Here is a 16,155-nt window from a genome sequence, read left to right as displayed (position 1 = left end):
TATAAGACCACTTTTATAAGATCTCATGAAAAGGTTTAAACACAGAAGAAAACATTGTTTGGTGGTTACGAGGGTAGGGAGGGAGGGTGAGGGTTATTCACTAACTAGATAGTAGACAAGTATTATCTTAGGTGAAGGGAAGGACAGCACACACTACAGGGGAAGTCAGCACAACTGGACTAAACCAAAGTTAAGAAATTTTCTGAATAAAATCAAACACTTTGAGGGACAGAATAGCAGGGGTAGGGATCCGGGGACCATGCTTTCAGGGAACATCTAGGTCAACTGGCATAACAAAGCTTATTTTTAAAATGTTCTGCATCCTACTCAGTGAGTGACATCTGGGGTCTTAAAAGCTTGCTAGCGGCCATCTAAGATGCATCAATTGCTCCCAACCACCTGGAGTAGAGGAGAATGAAAAACTCTAGAGACACAGGGAAAGTATTAGCCCAAGAGACAGAAAGGGACATAAACCAGAGACTTCAACAACCTGAGAGCAGAAGAACTAGATGGTGCCCAGCTACCACCAATGACCACCCTGACAGGGAACAAAACAGAGAGTCCCTTATGGAGTAGAAGAAAGGTGGTGTACAGAACTCCAATTTTAGTAAGAAGACCAGACTTAATGGTCTGACTGAGACTGGGGGAACCCCGGAAAGCATGGCCCCTGGATTCTCTATCAGCCCAGAAGTAAAACAATTTCTGAGGCCAACTCTTCAGACAGGGATTAGACTGGACTGTGGGACAAAAAGTGATACTTGTGAGGAGTGTGCCTCTTAGCTCAAGTAAATACAAAAGACTAAATTGGCAGCTTCTGTCTGGAGGTGAGATGGGAAGGCAGAGAGGTTTGAGAGCTGGTTGAATGGACATGGGGAATCAGGAGTGGAAGGAGGAGTGTGCTGTCACAGTATGGGGAGAGCAATTAGAATCACATAAGAATGTATGTAGACTTTTTTTTATGGGAGACTAACTTGAAATGTAAACTTCATTTACACTACAACAATAAAAAAGGAAAAAATAAATAAAATGGTCAATACCCGTCTATTTCAGCCCACTAATGCCTAGGCTATTGATCTTTATGTGTTCCATTTCATTTTTGACGACTTCCAATTTTCCTAGATTCATACTTCCTACATTCCATGTTCCAATTATTAACGGATATATGCAGCTGTTTCTTCTCATTTCGAGTTGTACCTCATCAGCAAATGAAGATCCCGAAAGCTTGACTCCATCCACATCATTAAGGTCGACTCTACTTTGAGGAGGCAGCTCTTCCCCAGTTGTGTTTTGAGTGCCTTCCAACCTGAGAGACTCATCTTGCAGCACTCTACTAGACAATGTTCTGTTGTTATTCATAAAGTTTTCACTGGCCAGTTTTTTAAGAAGTAGATCACCATGTCCTTCTTCCTAGTCTGTCGTAGTCTGGAAGCTCTGCTGAAATGTATCCACCATGCATTACCCTGCTGGCATTGGAAATACCGGTGGCATAACTTTCAGCATCACTCAAGCCACCACAGTAAGACAAACTGGCAGACAAGTGTTAGACACATCATTTGGTTATCATTATTTCTGTTTTCCTCCTGGGATATTCCAGTTTCCTTATTCATAATCTGTGTAGTTTGTGTGAGGTTCCGTCTTCCATGAAGTAACCCCTGAGCCACGATTCTAGTTAATAATGCTTAATCACAATTAATCCCCAAGGTTTAGCTTGAGGGAGATGAAGTGATGTTTATCTTTTTCTGCTGGATGTAAACCTGAGAGACTATAGGGTCTAGAGCAACTGCAGCCATCTTGTGACTATGTGGACTGAGATTGGAGCCAACACAGAGAAAGTGGAGCCAAGAAATGAAGAGAGAGAAAGTAAGTTCTATTACATGGTTTGAGACCTGGATCAACTCACACTGTTCAACTACATGAGTTAATTTTTAAAAAATCCCTTTTTGCTTAATCCATTTTGAGATGTTGCATTTTCCACTGCTTACAACTGAAAGGGTCCTAATTGATATAAATATTTATGAAATTATTTCCCTATTAAAATGTAACTTAGGGTACTAGAAGTCCCAGCAGGAACAGTAAGGCAAGAAAGGGAAATAAAAGGAATCCAAATTGGAAAGGAAGAAGTAAAACTATCTCTATTTGCAGATGGCTTTATCCTATACCTACAAAATCCGAGATTCCACAAGAAAGCTACTGGGTCTAATAGAAAGATTCAGGAAATTGGCAGGATAGAAGATCAACACAAAAATCGTTTGGGTTCCTTTACAGTAACAAGGAAAACCCCAAAAAGGAAATCAAGAAAACAATATTATTTACAATAGCCCACAAAAGGATAAAATACCTAGGAATAAACCTAACCAATGTTGTAAAATACTTATACAATGAAATCTATAAAACACTACTGCAAGAAACTAAAAGAGACCTACATAAATGGAAGAACATTCCATGCTCATGGATTGAAAGACTTAACATTGTGAAAATGTCTATAACACCCAAAGCATCCTGTAGATATGATGCAATCCCATTCCCAATTCCAACATCGTTCTTCATTGAAATGGAAAAACTAATCACTAACTTTATATAGAAAGGAAAGAGGTTCGGAATAGCCAAAGCAATGTTGAAGAAGAACAAAGTAGGAGGCCTCATGCTTTCCAATCTCAAAACATACTATACAGCCACATTAATCAAAACAGACCGGTACTGGTTCAATGACAGACACATAGACTAATGGAATAAAATTTAGAACCCAGAAGTAAATGTATCCATGTATGAGTAGCTGATTTTCAACAAAGGGGCAAAGCCCATTCAATGTTCTTTTTAAAAATGGTGCTTACAAAACCAGATATCTGTTTTCAGATAAATGAAACAGAATCCATACCTCACACCATATACAGAAACTATCTGAAAATGGATCAAAGACTTAAATGTTAAAGCTAAAACTATAAAGTTCCTGGAGGATAATATAGGGACAAAAATGCGGGACCTAAATTTCTCTAGAAACAGATTATCAAACACAACTACAAATGCATGAACAGAAGACAAATTAGATTACTAGGACCTCCTAACAATTAAATACTTATGCTCATCAAAAGACTTTATCAAAAATGTAAAAAGAGATCTTACAGACCGGGCAAAAATCTTTGGGAATGACATACCTGAAAAGAGTCTAATCTTTAAAATATATAGAAAACGTCAACAAGTCAACAACAAAAAGACAATCCAACTAAAAAACGGACAAAGGACATGAACAGACACTTCACCAAAGAGGTCATTTAAGCAGCCAACAAATACATGAATAGATGTTTGTAATCATTAGCCATTATAGAGATGCTAATCAAAACTATAGTGAGATATCATCTCACCCCTGCAAAAATGACACCGATCAAAAAACAGAAAACAACAAATGCTGGTGAGGTTGTGGGGAGATTGGAACCCTTATCCACTGCTGGTGGGATTGTAAGATGGAAAATGGTATGATGCATCCTCAAAAAGCTAGAAATACAAATACCTTATGATCCAGCAGTCCGACTCCTAGGTATATACCCTAGAGATCTAATAGCAGTGACACGAATAGACATATGCATACCTATGTTCATTGCAGCATTATTCGCAATAGCAAAAAGATGGAAACAACCTAAGTGCCTGTCAATGGATGAACGGACAAACAAATGCAGCTTTCAAGAATAATGATGAGTTCTCGAAGCATCTTATAACATGGATGAATCTAGAGGACATTCTACTGAGTGAAATAAGTCAATCACAAAAAGACAAATATTGCATGATCTTACTTTTATAAAAAGACAAGAATAGGTATACATACAGAAAGTAGTGTTCTTTGTAGGTTACTGGGGGATGGAGGGGAATCACTTTCTAGACAGTAGACCCTTGTTATTTTTGGTGATGGGAAAAGCAATACTGAATGTGGCTGAAGTCTGCACAACTTGACCAAGGAAAATGATGACACTAAGAAGCACACAAGAATAAAGGATGTTTTTGGTAAATGTTATAACATGTACAATTATGCAACGACAGTAATAACAATAAAAAATATGTGTGTGGTTACATAGGTAGATATGTATACATACATGTGTATAAGAAGGCATATGTGAGTATATGCCTGTGCATGTATAGGTGTATCTGTAAGCATATGTATATACATGTTTGTGTGTGCTGCATATATATTCACATATAAAAAGCACATGGGGGCACAGTTACGGATATTTCCTAGATATAACCAAACACCTCACAGAATTGGTTTACTGGGTTTGAAGGCTTAAGACCATAGCCTTGTGGGACAACTTGGTCAATTGGCATAACATAGTTCATAAAGTTTATGTTCTACATTATAATTTGGTGAGTAGAGTCTGGAGTCTTGCAAACTTGCGAGCCGCCATCTAAGATACAACTCTTGGTCTCTACCTGTCTTGAGCAAAAGAGAAAGAAGGAAACCCAAGACACAAAGAAGAAACTACAGGACTAATTAAAAAAAAAAAGAAAACAACTGTTCCGACTCATAAGTGACCCTATAGGACAGAGTAGAACTGTCTCGTAGGGTTTCCAAGGAGTGACTGGTGGAGTCGAACTGCCATCATTTGGTTAGCAGCTATGGCTCTTAACCACTGCACAACAAGGCTAATAGTTACACAAACCACGGCCTCATCTATCCTGAAACCAGAATAGATGGTGCCCGGCTACCACTACTGACCATTGTGATCAGGGACACACTAGATGGTCCCAGATAGAATGGGTGAAAAATGTAGAACAAAACACAAATTCTTAAAAAAGGCCAGACTTACTGGGCCAGTAGTGGCTAGAAACTGTTGCCCTGAGATACCCTTTAAACTTTGAACTGAAACAACTCCCGGAGGTTACCTTTCAGCTAAATAACAGATTAGCTCATAAAATAAATAATATCACCAGTGAGCACTGAGCTCTTTCACAAAAGTCATCTATATGAGACCAAATAATCAACATTTACAATAAAGCATAGATGAGAAGGTAAGGGGAGGCAGTGAAGCTAGATTAATTGAAATGGAACAACCAGAATGGAAATAGTGAGAATGTTGACACAGTGAAAAATGTAACCAATGTCACTGAACAATATGTTTAGAAATTGTTAAATGGTAACTTAACTTGCTGTGTAAACTTTCACCAAAACACAATAAAATATTATTTTAAAAAAATGAGGTACTGCCTAACCCCCATTAGAACAGCAATGATAAAAACAAACAAACAAACAAGCCAGGAAACAACAAGTGTTAGTGAAGTTATAAAGTGTATGCACATGTCTGTCTATCTGCACTGCACATGCAGACAGGCTGCACCTCAAACTTTCAGGCAGCCATTAGACTGCTAAGAATGAGACACATACACCCACTGGCATCAACCATTCGATGAGTGCTACATTCATCTGTGGTCAAGGTGGACACACGAGACGCTTACACAGTGTTGGCAAAGTGAAAACCATTATTATTATTATAGAAAGCAAAAGCAAACAATAACAACAAATTCCCAAGGGAGAACAGCTTACCCTTCCTCAAATTACCCATTTCCATTTTTATGTTGCTGGGCAGGTGTGCCATGGTTCAGGTGAGATACCATGTTCATGTCACCATTGCCTCGGCTACCACCACACTGCTCAGGGGGCCTGCAGGGCTCCTGAGGCTTCTGTGCTGCTGGGCCTCTCTGGGCCTTGCTGCCAGCTGGAAGACCTCTGCATAGGATCTCCCAAGCCTTTGACCCTGGGGCCTTCTAAGCCTCTGCTTCTGGCTCCCGCCATGCTACCCTGGCCCCCACAGTCCAGGGGGGTGGAGGAGAGGCATGAAACCCCTGCACGGGGCACACTCAGGCCTCTCTTGCCTTGCACAACCAAGTGTTATAGCTCTTTTAGCTCTGCTGGCAAGCCTCCTGTCCAGAAGAGTATGGCTCCACCCCACTGAAAAAAGACCCCTGCAAAGGATCCTCTGAGGTAACCCCTGCACAAGGCACACTCTGGTCTCTGCCTTGCACCGGCAACTGTTACACCTCTTTTAGTTCTGCAGGCAAGTCTCCTGCCCGAAGGCACTCAGCTCTCACTCCCTGGGCTGGGCAGGCTCACTGCCACTTTCTCTCGCCATCTCCAGTGCTTACTTTTCCTTCTGGGTCTAGGAGGTTCTCATCGCAAGGACTTTGGGTCCTTGGTCTAAAGGATGTGCTCTGCTCCATACTCTTTTTCTTGATGGTGGTAAAATCCCCCTGAACCTCTGTGGGATTAGCCCTTTAAGCGTAGCAGGATGGATGGCAAAACTGACCAATCCCTTTGGTAGGTCACAGTCACCTCATTTACATAGTCCTGTGTTTTAAGCACCTTATTTGCATAATCCCAGCCAATAATTTTGTGATAGTTATAAAACCATGGCTAAAAGGGACATATAAAAGTGATTCACTGCACCGCATAAAGAAACTGGAACCCTCATTCATTGCTAGTGGAAATGCAAAATAGTACAGGTGTTATGGAAAACAACTTGGCAGTTCCTCAAAATGTTAAATGTGGAAGTACCATATGATCCAGCAATCCCAATACCAATCCCAATAGAAGTGAAGGCAGGAATGCAAACAGAAATCTAAGGCCAATATTCATTGCAGCTCTTTTCACAACAGCCCAAAGGTGGAAACAACCCAAATGTCCATCAACAGATGAATGGATAAACAAAATGTGGTACATACATACAATGGAACACTACTCGTCAATAAAGAGAAATGAAGTCCTGATGCATGCTACGACATGCATGAACCTTGAAAACATTATTCTGAATGAAATAAGTCAATCACAAAAGGACAAATATTATGTGATCTCACTTATATGAAATAACAAGAATAGGCAAATGTATAGAGACCAAAGTTTATTAGTGGCTACAAGGGGCAGCAGGGAGGGGGAAAGAGGGAGTCATTGCTTAGGAAGCAGTGAGTTTCTGCTCATGAAGATGGACAATTTGGCAACAATTATTGGTGAGTGTTGCACATGATTAACATAATTGATATCACTAATCTGTACGCCTGAAAAATATCAAATTGGCAAATGTTGTCTTAAGTATAATTTTACAACAATAATTTTAAAAAGACCCAGGTTCTAGCATACTGCTAGGTCATGTAACTAAGAGGTTAAGGGCAAGTCACAACTTCTTTATGTCTGGGATAATAATATTTATCTCATAAACTTGCTGCATCTGCCCTTTTATGGGAATTCCCATAGCACACTCTGTATGTGTCTAGCATTGTGCTTCCCAAGTTGTCTTGAAGTGAATTATTTATATCTCTCCCACCAGAACTTGAGCTGCTCAAGAACAGGGTATGTGCCTTATTCATCTCTGTATCTCCAAGTACTTAGCATAGGGCCTGGCATGTAGCAGGCCATCAAGAAATGTTATTGAGCTAAACTAAACACTTGTAAAGAAAAAAAGAAGAATTGAGAGTAGTTGAGGATAAGTTTTCACTTCATTTTGCTAGTGCTTAATATACAATGCAAATTAAACTTAAAAGATTCTTTCTCCAAGAATGTGGAATCCTTGCCTTCAAACTCTACTTCTATTACTGCTGTTGCACCCCCTCACCTTGTCCTTCCCCTAGATAAGTGATTCTTAATATTTTTAGGTTATGACTCCCTTAGATAATCTGATTAAAGTCATGAACCCTCTACCCAGTAAAATGTACACAATATACCAAACAGTTTGAAGTTTCAGGGATTTGAAACCCTCTAAAACCTATCCATGAATTCCAGTTAAGAACTCCCACTCAAGAAGCACATTGACTAAGCTGGAGAGAATGAAGAAGCCTTGTGTCTCACTCTGCTGTTGTCCTGACGTTTGGATTTGAGGACTGTTCCTGTCCAGAGAAGGACTATGTCTGCTTTTATAGCCCAGGAAAACCATGTTGTCTTGCTGAGTGTGTGCCAGGAAAAGGCTGGTACTGTTCATGCTACTGGCCTGGCCGGAAGCAGCGGGCGGGCCTATGTCCTACCAGAGGACCAGGAAAGCCATAAAGCACTTGTGAAGAGCTCTGAAAAGTTGACCCAGCAGGTCAGCACCCATGTCATGTCTGAAGATCTTGATATGAGGAAAGGTGTGGTCTCCTCCTCCAACATGAGTCTGACTCTGAATCAGTTTAAGCCCATAACTCTCTGAGGACTAGAATCAGGAAGTTTGTATCTGTTTCAGTAGCCATCCTAAGTTTCAATAAGTAAGTGGTACCAGTCATACTCAGCTGCTAATTGACAAAAAAAAAAGACAAAGGAAGACAGAGAAACACCCAGCAGAAAGACAGAGATGCAGACACATACAGACATAAACACAAACAAATACGCACACACAACACTCATGCATCTTGAAAAGGAAAGATTGCCTCAAGAACTTCACCCATGATTCAGAGCAATCAACCCCACCCTCTCTCCCTACCCAAGAATAATTCAATTTTAAATGAAGATAACTTCCAATCATCCACGATATTTTCCACCCAACATCAGGCCAAACATTTTGACTAGAGCAAACTCTTAAAAAATATTATTAGAAAGATAAACAGAACTGATTACTGGTGAGCATGTGCACCCCCTTCAATTTAATAGAAAGGGAATACCAAAGCAATAACAACAACAAAAAGTGAGTTGTCTAAAAGGTAGAATTTTTGCTGACAAGAACAATGAAAATTTTCTAGAACAGTTTAGAGACAAAATCTCCAGAAAATCTTATGATTCTTCATTTTGATTCTCTGCAAGGATTATAACCTTTAAAGTTTCTAAATCTTCATCCCAGGAAACTTTCTTGGCTTCAGTATATACTCAATGGGTTCTGGCCAGGCCTAGACACACTTTTTTGGAAAGGAGGAAGCATAGAAAGATATGCCAGACCAGAGAGTGACTTTTCTTCATGCTCCAGACGCTCACCCCCCACTAATGTGGGATAACTGGATGACAGCCAGCCTGGATCAGTGATGACTCTAAGTCAGTAGCTTCTTTTAAAGAAATATAGTTTAATTACCTTCAAATACATACAGAAACTAAAATGCAGCATTTTCCAAAAAAGACAATGGCTGTAAGGAATATAGAAGAAAAATGTATAATTCTTTAAGTTGCTGCATTAAATAGACTATTTTTCATGGACTGTTTTTAATGAAACTGTGGATGCTTGAGCTATGTTATTTCTCTTCAATAGTTCATGATATATAACAAAAGCAGCTGCAGTTGAGTCAATCCTGACTCATGGTGACACCATGTGTGTCAGAGTAGAATTGTGCTCAATAGTGTTTTCAAAGGCTGATTTTTCAGAAGTAGATTGCCAGGCCTTTCTTCTGAGGAACCTTTGGGTGGACTTGAGCCTCCAACTTTTCAGTTAGCTACCCAGGGACTCCTCATTTCTCCTGAAATTTTGTTTATACCCACACTGTTCATTTACATGGTAGGTCCTTTCTTTAAAGGTAATCCAAGGTTTGCAAACTCAAATATCTACAGGGATCAAGTAGGTAATATAAATAAGTGAAGCAGGTAAGGTATGAGAAAAACGAGCGTAATAAATGACTATTGACACAGGGCCTCAGTGTTGGAGGATAATATGGAGAGGTCTGGACTGTGGCAAACTAGATGCACATGCCCATCTAAAGGGAGCAGCCACTTCTCAGACTGAACCAATTGTTACCATGTAGAAATGTGGTTCTCGTGTTGTCAATTTTTCAATTTTTTCAACAGCAACACAAATTTCATATTTTATGTGAAATCATTGGAATTTAAATTGTTAAGAACTAATTTATTTAAACACTGCATGGGTCAAACAAAACATAGGCCAAACAAAGTTGAAGACCTTGTCTGTGGTCAGTATATAAAGCTTCAGTGATCTTGGAAATAAATGTTGCACTCCTAGAGTTAAACTAATAAAATCACCATATATTGAGTAAGATCTACAGAAGTTACCTTGAAAGGCAAGGAGACGGCTGTCTCCTTGGTCAAAGCAGGGAGGATAAGACCTAGAAATCTAATTAAACCCTGAAAAAATTGAAGGAAATGGTGGGCCAATCAATGGTATTAATATAGCTGAAGGAAAACTCAGTAAAAATGGATGGCCTGCCATTGATCAAAAAAATAGAAAACAACAAATGTTGTCAAGGATGTGGAGCAATTGGAACCTTTATCCTCTGCTAGTGGGAATGTAAAATGGTACAATCATTGTGGAAAACAGCATGGCAAATCCTCAAAAACTTAAAAATAGAATTACCTTATGACCTAGCAATTCCATATATCCTAGGGACCTAAAAGCAATGACACGGACAGACATATGTACACTGATGTTCACTGTAGCATTAGTCACAGTAGCAAAAATGTGGAAACAACCCAAGTGCCCATCAACAAATGAATGGATAAATGAAATGTGGTACATACATACAATGGAATACTATTCAATCTTAAAGAAAAATGAAATTCTGATACATGCTACAACATGGATGAACCTCGAAGACGTTATCAGGAGCAAAATAAGCCAATCACAAAAGGACAAATACTGTATGGTCTCACTTATATGAAATGGCCAGAATAGATAATTATATAGAGACCAATGGTTACTAGTAGTTTCCAGGGGTGGAGGAGAGGGAAGGAAAGGAGAAATCACTCACTAGGAAGTAGTAAATTTTTGTCTATGATGATGAGAAAATTGGCATTGACTAAGGGCAATGATTACACAACCAGTCAAATATAGCTGTCATCATTAAGCTGTACACCAGGAAAAAAAAGAGAGGGGACAAAACGGCAAACGAAGTGTTTTATATAATTTTACAACTACAACAGCAGCGGGAAAAAAAGGCCGTGCCTGTTGATACTACAGGTAGTCCTCGACTTACAATGGGGTTCTGTTCCCACGGCTCCATGGTAAGCTTGTTCTGAGGTAAGTTGATATCTCTTTTTCTTTTTCTTTTAGCTTTCATTATTATTACCTTTTATTATCAGTATCTTTATATATCTGAACATTATTTGTCTTTGGGGGTTGGAAACACTACATATAAACTTACAAATATATTTTAATACATGCATAAAAAACACACAAATCATAAAAATTTACTCTGAAAATGAAGAAGAGTTGGATGATGTTGGAATGTTGTCAGTTGTGGTAATAACTCCACTTGTGAAAGGTTTTGAATCATCTGGATTATCCCTGGGAATGGGGATGGAGTTTCTAGTGAGAAAATTAGTGAGAGTCTTCTGTATTGTCCTTTTTTTTTCTATATATATTTTCTGTAACATCTCACTGCTTCCTGAATCTGCCTATTGACTTTAGCAAAGCAATCAGAGTTTTCGTCCATGTTTTCCAAGCCATATTACTAACGATAAGATGTACAAAAAAAAAAAAAAAAAACCCAGATGGTCATTGTAAGTGCAGTTCGTTGTAACTTGAATACATCGTAAATCAGGGACTACCTCACTTAGATAAACTAAACACTTCATGAGATTAGTGTTCTTGGTTCAAAGGTTTAGGGCCATGGTTTCATGGGTCTATCCATTGGTTTAATGTTGTTTTTAGAGTTTCTGTTCTACCTCCTAGTTGGGCGAGTAGTGCCTGGGGTCTTATAAGCTTTCAAGTGGCCACCCAAGATGCAACAATTGATCTCTATTCATCTGGAAAAGCAGAAGAAGAAGGAGACCCAGGAACTGGAGAAGAAAATGGACTGTAGGTTTAGTTGCCTCCATAAACTACTGCTTCCATTACCATGAGATTGGAAGAAATGGATAGTGTCCAGCTACCATTACTGAATGTTCTGATCAAGGATCCAAATCAAAGGGAGGAAAAGCTGGATCAGAACGTCAAATTCATATGGAAACTAAACTTACTGGATCTATTGAAACTGGAGGAACTTAATGCCTGGAAATAATCTTTAAACCTTGAACAAAAACTTTCCCATGAAGTCATCATTAACCTAAACAAGAGGTTATCCCAATTAATAAAGAATTTTTGTCTTGAGCATAGTGCTCTTATAAAGAATTATCTGCGTAAGTGTAAACTGACAGCAGCTATCAAAGCAAAAATGAGAACTTTAAGGGGCAGAGAACCTAAATTAATTGTGATGAAACAACAAGTGTAGAGATAGAGTGGTGACACAGTGTGAAGTGTGTAACCAATGTTATTGAACTGTTCATGTAGAAATTGGGAACGAACGTATGTTTGGTTGTGTATATTGCCACCAAAAATAAATAAAATATTTTTAAAATTGATGGCCTGCATTGCCTCTAAAAAGGTGCAGAAATTTGGCAGTGTCACTTTTGTACTCTCAAAGAGATCATGACACAAGATCTGGCAGACACACAGATTCTGATCACTGACGAGGTGGGTTCTCTTCTGATCCATGGATCATGCATCAGGTTTTTTCCATGATCATAATGAAACTTCTTTCAAGCCTATCCAGCTCCCTCTGCTCCAATGCTCTGGTCTCCAAGCAAGCTTCTGATCGCTCATTTGGTATACCAGGGGCCCCAATACTGGGAAAGGCAGGTTCTTAGTTATGTCCTAGTTACGTAACATGACAATCACTAGAAAAGTAAGGATCTTGTTTGAAATTAATAATTGGGCATTTGGGTTTTATAGGGTAATTTATCGTATGAGTGAATTAATACAGTCAATCTGGGCTTACAAAGCTGCGGACCAAGTCCTGATTAGTGACTCTTCCAAGATGCTATCTAGTACTTCTTTGTGATCCTTTTCCGTGTAAGATATGTTACAGCCCAGCCCCTGATGGAATCATCACAAATTCCAAATTGGTAGAGTTAATAAGATTTTAATCTATTTTGACTTCTGAGCCAGCACATGCAGGCTCACAGATCCTACCAGAGTGGGGAAAAACACGGTCTCTCATCCAGCTGAAACCTTAAGAGAGAGCAGCTAATTTGTCATTGATTCAATCAATCAAGCAATTAATAACCATTCTTGGAAGGCCAACTCCATGTGATTCCCTGCATTAGACACTAAGGGCAGCCATTCATTTATTTGTTCAGAAAACATTATTGAGTGCCTGCTCTATGCCACATACTCTTCTGGGTTCTGGGGATACAGCAATAACTAAGACAATTCTCTGGCTTCAAGTATCTTACAGTTAATGGGGGGACATACATTTCAATAGATAACACGAACAAAATGCAAAAAAAAGTAATGGTTTTCAGTCTTATATTACCAGATCTCTTTGTAATATAGGATTTATAATTCAAAATATTTTATTAAACAATTTTAATTATGAAGTATTTCAAACTAAAAACATAGAAAATAATACAACAAATATGAACCCACCACCCAGTTTTGCCAAATGTGTCTGTAAATTCTCTTTGCTTGGTTTCTGTCATACCATACTTTCTTGTTTTTCTTATAACTCTTTGACCATCTTCTCTGTCTCCTTTTTCTGTTTATTTCATTCATTCACTAAATATTTACTTAACAATCTACTCTATGTTCACTGTCAGTACCTTAAATGTCAGCTTTCCTCGAGGATCAATCTTTAGCTCATTGCTCTTCTTGAGCTACACATTGTCCTTGGAAGAGCTCATCCATTCACATGGATTTAATGATCATGTATAATTTTAGGGATAACACTATCCTATATGACACTTTTGTGAGACACATTCCTGTGGGCACACTGCTTGGCTAGTGAACAATAACATTGTGCTAATTTTTGAAAATCACATCTTCCCTAAGGCAGATTCAGTCTTATGTCAGGGTGCATGGTTTAGTGAGCAACACGTACACTGAATTTCTATCTCATCTGAGCCCCTCAACCTTGGATAGTACACAACCTGCTTAATTGAATGTAATTCTGTGTTTATGATGATTCACAAATTTATATCTTCAGCCCCCATTTCTCCCATGAGATCAAGACTAAAATAAACTACCTATTGTATATTTATGATTGAATATATCTTGCATATACCACAAATATCTTAAATTCAACACATCCAGAACTGAAATTTTGAACACCTCCTGCTTACCATATCTCAGTTGATGTTTCCACCATCAATTCAGTCACTCAAGCCAAAAACATGGAGGCCTTTCTAATTTTTCCCTTTATCCTACCTCTATATCCAATCATTAAACCATGCCATTTGAACTTCCTAAACATTTCTTCATTCCTATTATTGCTCTGGAGCCCTGGTGGTGCTGTGGTTAGGCATTCGGCTGCTAACTGAAAGGTCGGCAGTTCGAATCCACTAGCCCCTCCTTGGAAACCCTATAGAGCAGTTCTACTCTGTCCTATAGGGTCACTATGAGTCGCAATTGACTTCACGGCGACGGGTTTGGTTTTGGTTTTATGATTGCACTCATGATTTAGATCTTCATAATCTTTCACTTAGACTACTACATTAACCTCCTAGCTTGTAACCCAGCTTCCAGGCTTGTCCCTCCCTACTATAGCCTACAAAAAGTTTTTTTTTCATTCTGCTACCAGAATGACCTACATAAACAGCAGATAAACTCTATCACTCCTCTTTATAAAATTATATAATGGCTTCCCATCACTTTGTAGATAAAATTTGAGCTTTCTAGCCCAGCATACTATGCCCCTGTATACCCCTCTTGCTTTATCTCTTTACATTCATTGCCTCTTAGTTTATACTCTAGCAGTACTGAATGGCTTGTGCTTCCATGACACAGTGTGCTGTACCATGCCTTATGCTTCACATTTACCATTCTTCACCTGGCGACCTTTGCACTTGTCTTTCAAGACTCAGTTTAGTGTCACTTGCTGTATGAAGCTTTCCCTGATCACACTCCTAGAGTCATCAAAATGTATTGTATCGAAATTATGTTTGTTCTATTCCCCTCCTGACTCTAAACCCTTCAAGGGAAGGTGATGGAAGTAGAAGTGTTATCAACATGCTTCTTAGAGGAGACGATACTTGTACTGAGTCTTAAAGGGTGGTGAGTTACTAGATGGATTATTGGTGGGGATAGGGTTGCCTAGTGGGTAAGGAAGAATATTTTAGGAAAAGAGAATAGTATAAGAAAGGCAAAGAAGCAGAGCTTACAAATGGACTTCCCTTGGGCAAAATTCAGACTGCAGGTGTGTTTTATTTGGCCCCTGTGGTATTTTTTTACATTGAATTAGTTGCCTCTCTCTATATATATTTTCTGTTGTTGTGAGGAACTGTTGAATTGGTTCCGACTCATAGTGACCCTACAGAACAGAGTAGAACTGCCCCATAGGGTTTCCAAAGAGCTGCTAGTGGATTTGAACCGCTGACCTTTTGGTTAGCAGCCAAGCTCTTAACCACTACATCACCAGGACTCCCATACATAAATATATAAAAGTCAGTAGACTACTTTTATAAATAAAAGTCAGTAGACTTCCCATAAAAACTGGGTTTCTGGCTTTTCTTGAATAACTAGAAGATCTGGAGACACTCAGCCAGTAATTCCACATGACGAAAACTAGCTGGGGGAAGTAGTGCCTGTCATCTTTAGAGAAGCATTTGAGTGGTCCAGTTTGTCACGGTCTCTCCCTCTTCCATTTGCTTTACACTTGGCCTTCTTTCCTCATATATTTTACTCACCTGACTGCTGTAGGCTTTTGAGTTTGTGATCCTTGGCATAGAGTCATAAAGGAGTATGACAACTGTAATGGCATAAAAGAGGGGAGAATACATTGTCCCCTGTCTTTCAGGAACTTATTGGAGACATAAGATCAAAATAAATGAAGAATTAATGATAAGTATTAAAATTATTGATATATGATAGTATTCTAAACCATAGGCTTTCAAAACAGTTTTAAAAAGTAATGGAGAGCTTTCTGGCAAGATGGCGCTCTAGGCAGAAGCTCCACACCGTCCCTCCACAGCAAAGATCCGAAAAACTAAGCCAAACAGAGAATGCAACAATCCTGAAACCCTAGAACATACAATGAAGAGATAAAGAACTCAGCCGAGCACCAAATGGAGTGAGAATACTGACAGAGAAAGAAAAGCGAGGAGAAATTCATGCAGAGGTCCCCTACCAGCTAACGCAGCACGGATCCACCATCTTGGACTCCTATCGGAGACCAGCAAACGGGGGTATGAGAAAGCAGCCTCACGGAGCGTCCAGTGGGAGACAAAACAGCCGGTAATTTGCGGTGTGTGCTTTCCCACCCCCACCCCTCTTCACCCCGGCTCAGCCTCCTCTGCTTCCCGCG

Source organism: Trichechus manatus, unplaced genomic scaffold (genome assembly GCF_000243295.1).
Source record: "Trichechus manatus latirostris isolate Lorelei unplaced genomic scaffold, TriManLat1.0 scaffold00284, whole genome shotgun sequence".
Lineage (NCBI taxonomy): Eukaryota > Metazoa > Chordata > Mammalia > Sirenia > Trichechidae > Trichechus > Trichechus manatus.
The sequence above is the reverse complement of the archived record's forward strand: the minus strand, read 5'-3'. Positions refer to the sequence as shown.